Consider the following 18,960-nt stretch of genomic DNA (forward strand, 5'->3'; position numbering starts at 1 on the left):
ACAAAAAAAACTATGTAGTAAATACTACAGAAATTTAGGCAAAAACACTGCAGTCCGCAAAAACGTTTTTCTTTTTAACTATAGTATTTATTTGGCATATACCATGCCCATTTTCCTCCCCCATATCACAATTTGTGCCAAGTATAGACAATATATTGTGTTCCCTATGGTTATAGAAAAGAGCAGAAGCTCTGAACTCTGCTTTCAGAAGCCAGCCAGACCTACTTACCTACCTACCTACAGGTTATGTAACATTTGCTCTTGTAGTATTTCTCCAGTAGGTTTTCTGAAGGAGAAAGCCTCCACTTCTATGTCAAAGATAATAAAACCAAAACACTATAGTATACTACAGTAAAATACTACAGTAAAGTCCATGAAAACACTACAATAAATACTATAGCATTCCTACCGTGGTATAAACTACAGCATTGTTTCATGTGGGTAACTCCATTAGCCATGTGCTCTCAACAAACGAAGCCATACGTTTAACTTGATATTACTAACTCTAACCCTTACTCCATTAACCATGTGCTCTCAACAAAAGAAGCCATACCTTTAACTTGATATTACTAACTCTAACTCTAACCCTTACTCCATTAGCCATGTGCTCTCAACAAACGAAGCCATACGTTTAACTTGATGTTACTAACTCTAACTCTAACCCTTACTCCATTAGCCATGTGCTCTCAACAAACGAAGCCATCACATGCTCTCCAACAAAGATCCACCATGCCTCCGGACTGCATCGCTTCCTGTGGGTGGCCGCCAAGAACACAAAAAGAGTGGGGTGTAGAGGTAGACTCAGTGAAATGACGTTGTCACGAGCAGCTCCGCAGATATTGCGATGAGCGAGATGCAAGACTTCACTCCCATACAGTCACACACAGTATCTGCGCCATGTGCATGGGGTTCACTTCACGCTGTTAGAGCGTGGTAGGTACGGGACCAAAACAAAGAAGCTTAGCCTCGCGCTTCAACGCTCTTAGTTGTTGCAGAAATTGACCCACTATGATGTTTGCTTTGTGCCCCTACAGTACGTAATATCGCTGAGTCTACCTTTAATCACAAGTAGGGAACATACAATAAACCAATAAGACTGCTTCCTGCATTAAGGTAATTAGTCACACCTGTCAGTCTGTCAATACAATTTAAACTTTAATAAAGAAGTGAATCAGCCTGTCAATACAATTGAAACTTTAATAAAGAAGTGAGTCAGTCTGTCAACACAATTGAAATTTGAATAAAGAAGGCCTATATCATAAGCCAGAAGATGAAATGAATAGAATTAGAATCAAGGATGGACATTTTTCTTTGGCATCACCATTCAAGAATTTTAAAGATTGCATGCACATCATATGCATTAAAAACAGTCATCCTAGCACACAGCAAACTGGAAGATGGTTTAAAACTAGGAGAAGGGTCCAGTCCCATCTTTCAGACCAGACCACTGGAACGGAGGAGGGTCCAGTCCCATCTTTCAGACCAGAACACTGGAACGGAGGAGGGTCCAGCCCCATCTTTCAGACCAGACCACTGGAACGGAGGAGGGTCCAGTCCCATCTTTCAGACCAGACCACTGGAACGGAGGAGGGTCCAGTCCCATCTTTCAGACCAGACCACTGGAACGGAGGAGGGTCCAGTCCCATCTTTCAGACCAGACCACTGGAACGGAGGAGGGTCCAGTCCCATCTTTCAGACCAGACCACTGGAACGGAGGAGGGTCCAGTCCCATCTTTCAGACCAGAACACACTGGAACGGAGGAGGGTCCAGTCCCATCTTTCAGACCAGAACACTGGAACGGAGGAGGGTCCAGTCCCATCTTTCAGACCAGAACACACTGGAACGGAGGAGGGTCCAGTCCCATCTTTCAGACCAGAACACTGGAACGGAGGAGGGTCCAGTCCCATCTTTCAGACCAGACCACTCTGGAACGGAGGAGGGTCCAGTCCCATCTTTCAGACCAGAACACTGGAACGGAGGAGGGTCCAGTCCCATCTTTCAGACCAGAACACTCTGGAACGGAGGAGGGTCCAGTCCCATCTTTCAGACCAGAACACTGGAACGGAGGAGGGTCCAGTCCCATCTTTCAGACCAGACCATTCTGGAACGGAGGAGGGTCCAGTCCCATCTTTCAGACCAGAACACTCTGGAACGGAGGAGGGTCCAGTCCCATCTTTCAGACCAGACCACTGGAACGGAGGAGGGTCCAGTCCCATCTTTCAGACCAGAACACTCTGGAACGGAGGAGGGTCCAGTCCCATCTTTCAGACCAGAACACTGGAACGGAGGGAGGGTCCAGTCCCATCTTTCAGACCAGACCATTCTGGAACGGAGGAGGGTCCAGTCCCATCTTTCAGACCAGAACACTGGAACGGAGGAGGGTCCAGTCCCATCTTTCAAACCAGACCATTCTGGAACAGAGGAGGGTCCAGTCCCATCTTTCAGACCAGAACACTGGAACGTGGTAGTTGTTGTGATTTTACTCCAAGTCATTAATCACCTGGAGTTCAGCTTTGTGACGACGCAGGTTCCATTCCTCTTCAACGCTCTCCATTTTGTCAAAAAGATGCCATGTTGTTAATCTCAACCTACTTTTTCAATCTTATTTCTTCATCAACTAAAATTCTGACTGCTGTCAAGTGTTTTGCCTCCAGGGTTGTCTAATCAGGGTGACATTATTATGCATATCAAACAAATAACGGCCCCCAAAAAAACATCTAAATTACTCATGAAGCTGCTGCTATGGGTCTAACACTCATTGTTTTATTCATATTATTTCTTCATAGTCTTTCCATCAGAATGGGAGCAGGCTGTACCCAGGGACGTCCTCAGTGCAGGCCCTACGGATCAACGACAACACATGAATCAACACAGTCTTATTAATAACAGCGACCTTGATATTCCAGATTTGGTTTATAGCCTGCCAATCAAATACATAAAATATGCCCCATTTTAAGCAGTATATTATATAGTGTGGATACTGGAACAGAGCCAATAGGGTTGGAGAGTGAGTGAGGGAGTGAGCGTTGACGAGTGGTCACTTTGAAACGAGCGACGGGCCATCGGCCTCTGACATCGATCAAAGGTTCCATCGGCCAGTAAGGTTCAACCAATCCCCGTTAGTGGTGGTCGTCCGGGGGTGGTGGGTGGACATCGACGGGGAGGAAGGGGGGAGGCGAGATGACACTGTTCTTTGTGTGTGAGAGAGAGGCGATCCTTCAATGTTTAATCAAAGCTAAATCTGGCACATCGTTAGTTAGTTTTTCACCGACCACAGGTCTCTCTCTCTCTCTCTCTCTCTCTCTCTCTCTCTCTCTCTCTCTCTCTCTCTCTCTCTCTCTCTCTCTCTCTCTCTCTCTCTCTCTCTCTCTCTCTCTCTCTCTCTCTCTCATAACACTAAACCCATAGCCAATAACACTATAACACTAACCCCATAGCCAATAACACTATAACACTAACCCTTAGTGTTATTGCCCATGGGGTTAGTGTTATTGCCCATGGGGTTAGTGTTATTGGCTATGGGGTTAGTGTTATTGCCCATGGGGTTAGTGTTATTGCCCATGGGGTTAGTGTTATTGCCCATGGGGTTAGTGTTATTGCCCATGGGGTTAGTGTTATTGCCCATGGGGTTAGTGATGGCGCCGACAGACATGGCAGCTCTGCTTCTAGTTTTTTTGTGTGTGTTATTTCTAACATTATCAGCCCAAAACTTTTTTTGTGTGCTATTACATACAGCTGGAAATAAGTTTTGGATATCAGAGAGGCGGTAACTCACCAACATTACGACCAGAAATAGGACTTTCCGGATCCTTTGTTCGCATCGCTTCGAGTATATTACTCGCTAATGTTCAGTCCCTGGACAATAAAGTAGACGAGCTCAGGGGCGAGGATCTTCTTCTCGGGATATACTGTCCCCGTCCATACAGCCAGCTGTGTTCTCAGTACATCGCGCAGATAGGAATAAAAAACTCTCTGGGAAGAAGAAAGGTGGTGGTGTATGTTTCATGATTAACTACTCATGGTGTGATAGTGATAACTTACAGAAACTCAAGTCCTTTTGTTCACCCGACCTAGAATACCTCACAATCAAATGCCGACCGTATTACCTCCCAAGAGAATTCCCTTCGGTTATAGTCACAGCCGTGTATATTCCCCCTCAAGCCGACACCACAACGGCCTTCAAGGAACTACACTGGACATTGTGCAAACTGGAAACCAAATATCCTGAGGCTGCATTTATTGTAGCTGGGGATATTAATAAAGCAAATTTGAGGAAAACTCTACCGAACAACACAAACTCAGGATATGACCCAGATGCAGACACAGGAGACGGAAGGTTCAATATACAGAGTAGTTTATTAAACCACAGGAGGCAAAAGGGCAGGTCGAGGACAGCCAGAAGTTTGTAAACCAGGTCAGAGTCAGATAGGTACAGGGCGGCAGGCGGGTTCAGGGTCGGGGGCAGGCAGAAATGGTCGGAACCGGGAGGACTAGAAAACAGGGACTAGAGAAAACGGGAGTACGGAAAAACACGCTGGTAGGCTTGACGAGACAAGACGAACTGGCAACAGACAAACAGAACACAGGTATAAATACACAGGGGATAATGGGAGACACTTGGAGGGGGGTGGAGACAAGCACAAGACAGGTGAAACAGATCAGGGTGTGACACCGAAGTTCTATCAACACATTGCCTGTAGTACTCACGCTACAAAAAACTCTCGACCATTGTTACTCTCCCTTCCGGGGTGGCTACAAGGCCCTCCCCGGCCCTCCCTTCGGCAAATCAAATCACGACTCCATTCTGCTCCTCCCTTCCTATAGGCAGAAACTCAAACAGGATGTACCCGTGCTAAGGTCTATTCAACGCTGGTCTGACCAACCGGAATCCCCCATGCTTCAAGATTGTTTTGATCATGTGGACTGGGATATGTTACGAGTTGCCTCTGAGAATAACATTGACAATCACGGATAACTACAGACAATCACGGATTACAAATAGGGAAAACCAGCCAGGTCGCGGACACTGACGTCTTGCTCCCGGGAAAAGCTAAACACCTTCTTCGCCCACTGGCGTGGTCAGATGGATACGCCCCAGGCTGACGCGCCAGATAAAGGCGTGGTCAGATGGATACGCCCCAGGCTGACGCGCCAGGTAAAGGGAGACCTGTAGCAGGAAGCCGCTACATTTAGTCGTTTTACCGTCCGTAGCGCTCCGGTAGCGCGAGGGTTCCCCGCAGAAGTGGGTGATAGCCCGGGAACAGGTGGATTGGGGGGCACTCGCCGCTCCCTGAGGTGGAACCGGAGCGCTGGGCAGATTATGAGTTTGGAGCACTTCCTGCATGGTGGCGTTCAACTGGGCAAGCTGCTGCTGATGCTGGTCGCGGCACTGGGAAACTCCTGCTGCATCCATTTTCGTTTGGTGTGGGATTCTGTGACGAGTACTGAGTATACGATGCAGGAATTAACAAGGTCAAGGTTTACTTAAACAATGACAAAGATAAATAACAAAGACAGAGTAAACAACGACACGAAGCATTAACAATCACACACAACATCATCCAGAACAGTCCAGGGCTAAATAGGGGGTGGTGATGAGATGATGAGGTGCAGGTGCGCTGGGAGGTGATTTAGGGTGCGTTGGGTTTCCATTCCTGTGTTTGCCGAGGTGGTGCGCTCAGACCGGTTGGCTCAGTAGACCGGCGAATCAGAGCGCCGGAGGGGGAGCAACGGGAGGAGACGAGACAGCAGTAAAATCAGCTAACGACCAATAACATTTGATTTCATTTGATTTATATCTGACATGGTACAGGTGTCTCCTTTTTTTAAGCCCATAACCATGTGTGTGAGGTGTATACCTTTTGTTTCAAAGTATACACTCTGTGTGACCCTGATTTAGCCCACTGCAGTAAAAGGTTAAGAGCACTGGAACAACACCCAGTCAACCTATCAATGTGGCCTAAACACACATACACACACACACACCTTTAACGTCAACGCTAAAAGGTCAAATACACCCCTCGACTCACAGAAACCTTTAGTGTTCTTTTGCTTGGCCACCGGGTCCGTACCGTTGAGGGACTCTATGAGGTGTCTGGCAGGTAGGAAGGTGTTGCAACCTTTGCCTTCCTGAGCCACAACACACACACACACACACACACACACACACACACACACACACACACACACACACACACACACACACACATACACACACACACTCACATACACACACACACACACACACACACACACACACACAAACACACACTGCGGTGAGGAGCGCTGTCCATTTTCACCTTAAAATTGTTTTAAAGGCCACGCAATACCATATACCCTTTAGTCTGCTGGTCTCTCTGGGGCTCGTCTGTATGATTACCTTGGACTGTAGTGGACCATGTGAATGATACAGTGTGTTTCCTTTCTTATTGACCGTGTGTTCAACCTTGACCTCTAGGGCTGTAGGTTTGACCCCAGCTGTCTGACCCCTGGCCTGATCTATGACCCCTCACATTCCACTCTGAGGCTCGACGGACCTGACCTATTATCATGGCCAAGAGCATGAGAGAAGACACGCATACACACGCACGCACGCACGCACGCACACACACACACACACACACACACACACACACACACACACACACACACACACACACTCCAAAATAAACATCCTCTTAAAGCAGTGGCCTAACATCCCCTCTCTGTCTGTCTGTCTGTCTGTCTGTCTGTCTGTAGGATAGATGAACTCCACAGAGGGAAGTTCAGCCGACCACAGGACAACAGGCCATTCATCAACTTCAACCATCTGACCATTAAAATGGATATTGATGAATCAACGGGGAGAGGGAACTTCCCACGGCAGAGAGATTTCCACAACCAAGCCGTCTCTCCTCTTCTCTTCTCCCCTCCTGTCTTCTTTTCCAATCCTTTCTCCCCCTCCATCCTCTTCAGCTCTCCTCTGTCCTCTCCCAGTAGTTAATCAGAGACAGAGACAAAGAGAAAAGCAGCTGTCAGAACAAAGAATCAATGTCAGCTGACAGTCATTTCCTTTAAACAATTATTGTTCTCCATCCGCACACCGCTGGTCAAGCCAGTTAAAAGGAATCTCTATCTCTATTATCTAGACACTATCTCTATGAACTAGAACTATCTCTACTGTTATTATCTATACACTATCTCTGTTGCTATTCACTAGACACTATCTCTATTGCTATTAACTAGACACTATCTCTATGAACTAGAACTATCTCTACTGTTATTATCTATACACTATCTCTATTGTTATTCACTAGACACTATCTCTATTGCTATTAACTAGACACTATCTCTATGAACTAGAACTATCTCTACTGTTATTATCTATACACTATCTCTATTGTTATTCACTAGACACTATCTCTATTGCTATTAACTAGACACTATCTCTATTTTTATAAAGTAGACACTAACTCTATTGTTATTAACTAGACACTATCTCTGTTGTTATTAACTAGACACTATCTCTATTGTTATTAACTAGACACTAACTCTATTGTTATTAACTAGACACTATCTCTATTAACTAGAACTATCTCTATTGTTATTAACTAGAGACTATCTCCATTAACTAGACACTATCTCTGTTGCTATTAACTAGACACTATCTCTGTTTTTATAAAGTAGACACTAACTCTATTGTTATTAACTAGACACTATCTCTATTAACTAGACTATTACATTTTAGTCATTTAGCAGACGCTCTTATCCAGAGCGACTTACAGTTATATATCTCTATTGTTATTAACTAGACACTATCTCTGTTGTTATTAACTAGACACTATCTCTATTGTTATTAACTAGACACTAACTCTATTATTATTAACTAGACACTATCTCCATTAACTAGAACTATCTCTATTGTTATTAACTAGACACTATCTCCATTAACTAGACACTATCTCTGTTGCTATTAACTAGACACTATCTCTATTGTTATTGACTAGACACTATCTCTATTGTTATTAACTAGAGACTATCTCCATTAACTAGACACTATCTCTGTTGCTATTAACTAGACACTATCTCTGTTTTTATAAAGTAGACACTAACTCTATTGTTATTAACTAGACACTATCTCTATTAACTAGACTATTACATTTTAGTCATTTAGCAGACGCTCTTATCCAGAGCGACTTACAGTTATATATCTCTATTGTTATTAACTAGACACTATCTCTGTTGTTATTAACTAGACACTATCTCTATTGTTATTAACTAGACACTAACTCTATTATTATTAACTAGACACTATCTCCATTAACTAGAACTATCTCTATTGTTATTAACTAGACACTATCTCCATTAACTAGACACTATCTCTGTTGCTATTAACTAGACACTATCTCTATTGTTATTGACTAGACACTATCTCTATTGTTATTAACTAGACACTATCTCTATTGTTATTAACTAGACACTATCTCTACTGTTATTATCTATACACTATCTCTATTGTTATTCACTAGACACTATCTCTATTGCTATTAACTAGACACTATCTCTATGAACTAGAACTATCTCTACTGTTATTATCTATACACTATCTCTATTGTTATTCACTAGACACTATCTCTATTGCTATTAACTAGACACTATCTCTATTTTTATAAAGTAGACACTAACTCTATTGTTATTAACTAGACACTATCTCTGTTGTTATTAACTAGACACTATCTCTATTGTTATTAACTAGACACTAACTCTATTGTTATTAACTAGACACTATCTCCATTAACTAGAACTATCTCTATTGTTATTAACTAGACACTATCTCCATTAACTAGACACTATCTCTGTTGCTATTAACTAGACACTATCTCTATTGTTATTGACTAGACACTATCTCTATTGTTATTAACTAGACACTATCTCTATTGTTATTAACTAGACACTATCTCTGTTGCTATTAACTAGACACTATCTCTGTTGCTATTAACTAGAGACTATCTCTATTGTTATTAACTAGACACTATCTCTATCTCTATTAACTAGACACTATCTCTATTGTTATTAACTAGACACTATCTCTATTGTTGTTAACGAGACACTATCTCTATTGTTATTAACTAGACACTATCTCTATTGTTATTAACTAGACACTATCTCTATTGTTATTAACTAGACACTATCTCTATTGTTGTTAACGAGACACTATCTCTATTGTTATTAACTAGACACTATCTCTGTTGTTATTAACTAGACACTATCTCTATTGTTGTTAACTAGACACGATCTCTGTTGTTATTAACTAGACACTATCTCTACTGTTATTCACTAGACACTATCTCTGCTGTTATTAACTAGACACTATCTCTAGTAACTAGACTATCTCTATTGTTATTAAGTAGACACTATCTCTGTTGTTATTAACGAGACACTATCTCTACTGTTATTCACTAGACACTATCTCTACTGTTATTCACTAGATACTATCTCTACTGTTATTAACTAGACACTATCTCTACTGTTATTAACTAGACACTATCTCTACTGTTATTCACTAGACACTATCTCTACTGTTATTCACTAGATACTATCTCTACTGTTATTAACTAGACACTATCTCTACTGTTATTAACTAGACACTATCTCTATTGTTATTAACTAGACACTATCTCTATTGTTATTAACTAGACACTATCTCTATTAACTAGACTATCTCTATTGTTATTAACTAGACACTATCTCTATTGTTATTAACTAGACACTATCTCTATTGTTATTAACTAGACACTATCTCTGTTGTTATTAACTAGACACTATCTCTATTAACTAGACTATCTCTATTGTTATTAACTAGACACTATCTCTATTGTTATTAACTAGACACTATCTATATTGTTATTAACTAGACACTATCTCTGTTGTTATTAACTAGACACTATCTCTATTGTTGTTAACTAGACACAATCTCTGTTGTTATTAACTAGACACTATCTCTACTGTTATTAACTAGACATTATCTCTACTGTTATTAACTAGACACTATCTCTATTGTTATTAACTAGACACTATCTCTATTGTTATTAACTAGACACTATCTCTATTGTTATTAACTAGACACTATCTCTATTGTTATTAACTAGACACTATCTCTACTGTTATTAACTAGACACTATCTCTACTGTTATTAACTAGACACTATATCTATTGTTATTAACGAGACACTATCTCTATTAACTAGACTATCTCTATTGTTATTAACTAGAAACTATCTCTATTGTTATTAACTAGACACTATCTCTATTGTTATTAACTAGACACTATCTCTACTGTTATTAACTAGACACTATCTCTGTTGTTATTAACTAGACACTATCTCTATTGTTGTTAACTAGATACGATCTCTGTTGTTATTAACTAGACACTATCTCTATTGTTATTAACTGGACACTATCTCTACTGTTATTAACTAGACACTATCTCTAATGTTATTAACTAGACACTATCTCTATTGTTATTAACTAGACACTATCTCTATTAACTAGACTATCTCTATTGTTATTAACTAGACACTATCTCTATTGTTATTAACTAGACACTATCTCTATTGTTATTAACTAGACACTATCTCTATTGTTATTAACTAGACACTATCTCTACTGTTATTAACTAGACACTATCTCTACTGTTATTAACTAGACACTATATCTATTGTTATTAACGAGACACTATCTCTATTAACTAGACTATCTCTATTGTTATTAACTAGAAACTATCTCTATTGTTATTAACTAGACACTATCTCTATTGTTATTAACTAGACACTATCTCTACTGTTATTAACTAGACACTATCTCTGTTGTTATTAACTAGACACTATCTCTATTGTTGTTAACTAGATACGATCTCTGTTGTTATTAACTAGACACTATATCTATTGTTATTAACTGGACACTATCTCTACTGTTATTAACTAGACACTATCTCTAATGTTATTAACTAGACACTATCTCTATTGTTATTAACTAGACACTATCTCTATTAACTAGACTATCTCTATTGTTATTAACTAGACACTATCTCTATTGTTATTAACTAGACACTATCTCTATTGTTATTAACTAGACACTATCTCTGTTGTTATTAACTAGACACTATCTCTGTTGTTATTAACTAGACACTATCTCTATTGTTGTTAACTAGACACAATCTATGTTGTTATTAACTAGACACTATCTCTATTAACTAGACTATCTCTATTGTTATTAACTAGACACTATCTCTATTGTTATTAACTAGACACTATCTCTGTTGTTATTAACTAGACACTATCTCTAATGTTGTTAACTAGACACGATCTCTATTGTTATTAACTAGACACTATCTCTATTGTTATTAACTAGACACTATCTCTATTGTTATTAACTAGACACTATCTCTACTGTTATTCACTAGACACTATCTCCATTAACTAGACACTATCTCTATTGTTATTAACTAGACACTATCTCTAATTTTGTTAACTAGACACGATCTTTGTTGTTATTCACTAGACACTATCTCCATTAACTAGACACTATCTCTGTTGTTATTAACTAGACACTATCTCTATTGTTATTAACTAGACACTATGTCTATTAACTAGACTATCTCTATTGTTATTAACTAGACACTATCTCTCTTGTTATTAACTAGACACTATCTCTGTTGTTATTAACTAGACACTATCTCTATTGTTGTTAACTAGACACTATCTCTGTTGCTATTAACTAGACACTATCTCTATAGTTATTAACTAGACACTATCTCTGTTGTTATTAACTAGACACTATCTCTACTGTTATTAACTAGACACTATCTCTACTGTTATTTACTAGACACTATCTCTATTGTTATTAACTAGACACTATCTCTATTGTTATTAACTAGACACTATCTCTATTGTTATTAACTAGACACTATCTCTATTGTTATTAACTAGACACTATCTCTATTGTTATTAACTAGACACAATCTCTATTGTTGTTAACTAGACACAATCTCTGTTGTTATTAACTAGACACTATGTCTAATGTTATTAACTAGACACAATCTCTGTTGTTATTAACGAGACACTATCTCTATTAACTAGACTATCTCTATTGTTATTAACTAGAAACTATCTCTATTGTTATTAACTAGACACTATCTCTATTGTTATTAACTAGACACTATCTCTACTGTTATTAACTAGACACTATCTCTACTGTTATTAACTAGACACTATCTCTACTGTTATTAACTAGACACTATCTCTATTGTTATTAACGAGACACTATCTCTATTAACTAGACTATCTCTATTGTTATTAACTAGAAACTATCTCTATTGTTATTAACTAGACACTATCTCTATTGTTATTAACTAGACACTATCTCTACTGTTATTAACTAGACACTATCTCTATTGTTATTAACGAGACACTATCTCTATTAACTAGACTATCTCTATTGTTATTAACTAGAAACTATCTCTATTGTTATTAACTAGACACTATCTCTATTGTTATTAACTAGACACTATCTCTACTGTTATTAACTAGACACTATCTCTGTTGTTATTAACTAGACACTATCTCTATTGTTGTTAACTAGATACGATCTCTGTTGTTATTAACTAGACACTATCTCTATTGTTATTAACTGGACACTATCTCTACTGTTATTAACTAGACACTATCTCTAATGTTATTAACTAGACACTATCTCTATTGTTATTAACTAGACACTATCTCTATTAACTAGACTATCTCTATTGTTATTAACTAGACACTATCTCTATTGTTATTAACTAGACACTATCTCTATTGTTATTAACTAGACACTATCTCTGTTGTTATTAACTAGACACTATCTCTGTTGTTATTAACTAGACACTATCTCTATTGTTGTTAACTAGACACAATCTCTGCTGTTATTAACTAGACACTATCTCTATTAACTAGACTATCTCTATTGTTATTAACTAGACACTATCTCTATTGTTATTAACTAGACACTATCTCTGTTGTTATTAACTAGACACTATCTCTATTGTTGTTAACTAGACACGATCTCTATTGTTATTAACTAGACACTATCTCTATTGTTATTAACTAGACACTATCTCTATTGTTATTAACTAGACACTATCTCTACTGTTATTCACTAGACACTATCTCAATTAACTAGACACTATCTCTATTGTTATTAACTAGACACTATCGCTAATTTTGTTAAATAGACACGATCTCTGTTGTTATTCACTAGACACTATCTCCATTAACTAGACACTATCTCTGTTGTTATTAACTAGACATTATCTATATTGTTGTTACCTAGACACAAACTCTGTTGTTATTAACTAGACACTATCTCTATTGTTATTAACTAGACACTATGTCTATTAACTAGACTATCTCTATTGTTATTAACTAGACACTATCTCTATTGTTATTAACTAGACACTATCTCTGTTGTTATTAACTAGACACTATCTCTATTGTTGTTAACTAGACACTATCTCTGTTGCTATTAACTAGACACTATCTCTATAGTTATTAACTAGATACTATCTCTATTGTTATTAACTAGACACTATCTCTATTTTTATTAACTAGACTATCTCTATTGTTATTAACGAGACACTATCTCTATTGTTATTAACTAGACTATCTATATTGTTATTAACTAGACACTATCTCTACTGTTATTAACTAGACACTATCTCTACTGTTATTAACTAGACACTATCTCTATTGTTATTAACTAGACACTATCTCTATTGTTATTAACTAGACACTATCTCTATTGTTATTAACTAGACACTATCTCTACTGTTATTAACTAGACACTATCTCTATTAACTAGACACTATCACTATTGTTATTAACTAGACACTATCTCTATTAACCAGACACTATCTCCATTGTTATTAAATAGACACTATCTCTGTTGTTATTAACTAGACACTATCTCTATTGTTATTAACTAGACACTATCTCTACTGTTATTAACTAGACACTATCTCTATTAACTAGACATTATCTCTATTGTTATTAACTAGAAACTATATTTATATTTTTAACCAACAGTATAATGACTTTTTAGAATATCTACATTTCTGCATTCATTCCAAATAGAGCCTCATTCCCTTCATACTGCACTCACTACTTTTGACCAACGCCCTCTATACTATATAGGGAATAGGGTGCCGTTTACGCCCTCTATACTATATAGGGAATAGGGTGCCGTTTACGCCCTCTATACTATATAGGGAATAGGGTGCCGTTTACGCCCTCTATACTATATAGGGAATAGGGTGCCGTTTACGCCCTCTATACTATATAGGGAATAGGGTGCCGTTTACGCCCTTTATACTATATAGGGAATAGGGTGCCGTTTACGCCCTCTATACTATATAGGGAATAGGGTGCCGTTTACGCCCTCTATACTATATAGGGAATAGGGTGCCGTTTACGCCCTCTATACTATATAGGGAATAGGGTGCCGTTTACGCCCTCTATACTATATAGGGAATAGGGTGCCGTTTACGCCCTCTATACTATATAGGGAATAGGGTGCAGTTTACGCCCTCTATACTATATAGGGAATAGGGTGCCGTTTACACCCTCTGTACTATATAGGGAATAGGGTGCCGTTTACGCCCTCTGTACTATATAGGGAATAGGGTGCCGTTTACGCCCTCTATACTATATAGGGAATAGGGTGCCGTTTACGCTCTCTGTACTATATAGGGAAAAGGGTGCCGTTTACGCCCTCTATACTATATAGGGAATAGGGTGCCGTTTACGCCCTCTATACTATATAGGGAATAGGGTGCCGTTTACGCCCTCTATACTATATAGGGAATAGGGTGCCGTTTACGCCCTCTATACTATATAGGGAATAGGGTGCCGTTTACGCCCTCTATACTATATAGGGAATAGGGTGCCGTTTACGCCCTCTATACTATATAGGGAATAGGGTGCCGTTTACGCCCTCTATACTATATAGGGAATAGGGTGCCGTTTACGCCCTCTGTACTATATAGGGAATAGGGTGCCGTTTACGCCCTCTATACTATATAGGGGAATAGGGTGCCGTTTACGCCCTCTATACTATATAGGGAATAGGGTGCCGTTTACGCCCTCTATACTATATAGGGAATAGGGTGCCGTTTACGCCCTCTATACTATATAGGGAATAGGGTGCCGTTCACGCCTCTATACTATATAGGGGAATAGGGTGCCGTTTACACCCTCTGTACTATATAGGGAATAGGGTGCCGTTTACGCCCTCTGTACTATATAGGGAATAGGGTGCCGTTTACGCCCTCTATACTATATAGGGAATAGGGTGCCGTTTACGCCCTCTATACTATATAGGGAATAGGGTGCCGTTTACGCCCTCTATACTATATAGGGAATAGGGTGCCGTTTACGCCCTCTATACTATATAGGGAATAGGGTGCCGTTTACGCCCTCTATACTATATAGGGAATAGGGTGCCGTTTACGCCCTCTTTACTATATAGGGAATAGGGTGCCGTTTACGCTCTCTATACTATATAGGGAATAGGGTGCCGTTTACGCCCTCTATACTATATAGGGAATAGGGTGCCGTTTACGCCCTCTATACTATATAGGGAATAGGGTGCCGTTTACGCCCTCTATACTATATAGGGAATAGGGTGCCGTTTACGCCCTCTATACTATATAGGGAATAGGGTGCCGTTTACGCCCTCTATACTATATAGGGAATAGGGTGCCGTTTACGCCCTCTATACTATATAGGGAATAGGGTGCCGTTTACGCCCTCTATACTATATAGGGAATAGGGTGCCGTTTACGCCCTCTATACTATATAGGGAATAGGGTGCCGTTTACGCCCTCTATACTATATAGGGAATAGGGTGCCGTTTACGCCCTCTATACTATATAGGGAATAGGGTGCCGTTTACGCCCTCTATACTATATAGGGAATAGGGTGCCGTTTACGCCCTCTATACTATATAGGGAATAGGGTGCCGTTTACGCCCTCTATACTATATAGGGAATAGGGTGCCGTTTACGCCCTCTATACTATATAGGGAATAGGGTGCCGTTTACGCCCTCTATACTATATAGGGAATAGGGTGCCGTTTACGCCCTCTATACTATATAGGGAATAGGGTGCCGTTTACGCCCTCTATACTATATAGGGAATAGGGTGCCGTTTACGCCCTCTATACTATATAGGGAATAGGGTGCCGTTTACGCCCTCTATACTATATAGGGAATAGGGTGCCGTTTACGCCCTCTATACTATATAGGGAATAGGGTGCCGTTTACGCCCTCTATACTATATAGGGAATAGGGTGCCGTTTACGCCCTCTATACTATATAGGGAATAGGGTGCCGTTTACGCCCTCTATACTATATAGGGAATAGGGTGCCGTTTACGCCCTCTATACTATATAGGGAATAGGGTGCCGTTTACGCCCTCTATACTATATAGGGAATAGGGTGCCGTTTACGCCCTCTATACTATATAGGGAATAGGGTGCCGTTTACGCCCTCTATACTATATAGGGAATAGGGTGCCGTTTACGCCCTCTATACTATATAGGGAATAGGGTGCCGTTTACGCCCTCTATACTATATAGGGAATAGGGTGCCGTTTACGCCCTCTATACTATATAGGGAATAGGGTGCCGTTTACGCCCTCTATACTATATAGGGAATAGGGTGCCGTTTACGCCCTCTATACTATATAGGGAATAGGGTGCCGTTTACGCCCTCTATACTATATAGGGAATAGGGTGCCGTTTACGCCCTCTATACTATATAGGGAATAGGGTGCCGTTTACGCCCTCTATGCTATATAGGGAATAGGGTGCCGTTTACGCCCTCTATACTATATAGGGAATAGGGTGCCGTTTACGCCCTCTATACTATATAGGGAATAGGGTGCCGTTTACGCCCTCTATACTATATAGGGAATAGGGTGCCGTTTACGCCCTCTATACTATATAGGGGAATAGGGTGCCGTTTACGCCCTCTATACTATATAGGGAATAGGGTGCCGTTTACGCCCTCTATACTATATAGGGAATAGGGTGCCGTTTACGCCCTCTATACTATATAGGGAATAGGGTGCCGTTTACGCCCTCTATACTATATAGGGAATAGGGTGCCGTTTACGCCCTCTATACTATATAGGGAATAGGGTGCCGTTTACGCCCTCTATACTATATAGGGAATAGGGTGCCGTTTACGCCCTCTATACTATATAGGGAATAGGGTGCCGTTTACGCCCTCTATACTATATAGGGAATAGGGTGCCATTTACGCCCTCTATACTATATAGGGAATAGGGTGCCGTTTACGCCCTCTATACTATATAGGGAATAGGGTGCCGTTTACGCCCTCTATACTATATAGGGAATAGGGTGCTGTTTACGCCCTCTATACTATATAGGGAATAGGGTGCCGTTTACGCCCTCTATACTATATAGGGAATAGGGTGCCGTTTAGGATGTAACCTATGTCTCCATATTTGGCATTCTGCTATTGCTTTGATGGCCGTTGTGTCTCCTGATTATTCCCTGAGAGTGTTTAGATCACCCGACAAAGAGCCGCTGATATTGGAAAGGAGCTGCATGCTAAGTCTCTCGTCCCGTCTGCCTCTATAGCGGTTAGCGTTCAAGTCTGCATCCCAAATGGCGCCCTGTTTCCCCACGCAGTGCACTATTTTTCATGAGCCCCGGTACAAAAGTAGTGCACATTTTATAGGGAATAGGGTGCCATTCGGGATGCGGATTCTGTTCAACCTAGCGTCACAAAATGTCCATCTCCATCCCTGACATTAGCAGTCAGTAGACAGTGAGGACTGAGCAGCCCAGCCTCCAGTGGCAGGGGCTTTATAATTAGGAGTGTTTTGCATGATTTAATTGATCGGTAGAGGAGTAATATCCACAAGGTATTAATTATAGCTTTAAACCAATCATCTCCCGTTGGCTGCCATGTTCAGAGTCTGTTCAGATGGGACCCATTTAGACTGATATTTAGTCTGCTGGACTATCCACGCACACACACACACACACACACACACACACACACACACACAGACAAGAGCACACAAACAAGTTATACAGCTGCGCTATTGAGAGCGTCTTGACTGGTTGCATCACTGCTTGGTATGGCAACTGCTTGGCATCCGACCGCAAGGCACTACAGAGGGTAGTGCGTACGGCCCAGTACATCACTGGGGCCGAGCTTCCTGCCATCCTGGACCTCCATACCAGGCGGTGTCAGAGGAAGGCCCTAAAAATTGTCAAAGACTCCAGCCACCCAAGTCATACACTGTTCTCTCTGCTACCGAACGGCGAGCGGTACCGATGCACCACATCTGGAACCAACAGGACCCTGAACAGCTTCTACACCCAAGCCAGGAGACTGCTAAATAGTTAGTTAAATAGTTATCCAAATAGCTACCCGGACTATCTTCACTGACCCTTTTTGCACGAACAATTTTTTGACTCATCACATACGCTGCTGCTACTGTTTATTATCTATCCTGTTGCCTAGTCACTTTTTTCAGTACTGGTACGTCCTGTATATAGCCAAGTTATCGTTACTCATTGTGTATCTATATATTATTACTTTAATTATTACGTGATTTACTTTTCTGTTGTTTCTCTATTGTCTTTCTCTCTGCGTTGTTTTGGGACGGGCCTGTAAGTAAACATTACACTGTTAGTTTTTACACCTGTTGTTTTACGAAGCATGTGATGAATAACATTTGATTTGATTTGATCTGACAAACGCACACACACAAGCAAACAGATGCAGGCATGCACACAGGCATGAGCGCACACACACATACACACGCGCACACACACACACACACACACACACACACACACACACACACGCACACACACACACACACACACACACACACACGCACGCACGCA

At 40.2% G+C, this 18,960-nt stretch overlaps 1 non-coding gene across 1 annotated transcript; it reads left to right on the forward strand.

The window, feature by feature from the left end:
- Positions 1–249: 249 nt before the first annotated feature.
- LOC121561936 lies at positions 250–304 on the forward strand. The gene has a single exon (XR_005999354.2). It is a non-coding gene; the product is annotated as a U7 small nuclear RNA (small nuclear RNA).
- Positions 305–18,960: the final 18,656 nt, after the last annotated feature.

This window comes from Coregonus clupeaformis, unplaced genomic scaffold (assembly GCF_020615455.1).
Source record: "Coregonus clupeaformis isolate EN_2021a unplaced genomic scaffold, ASM2061545v1 scaf2367, whole genome shotgun sequence".
Lineage (NCBI taxonomy): Eukaryota > Metazoa > Chordata > Actinopteri > Salmoniformes > Salmonidae > Coregonus > Coregonus clupeaformis.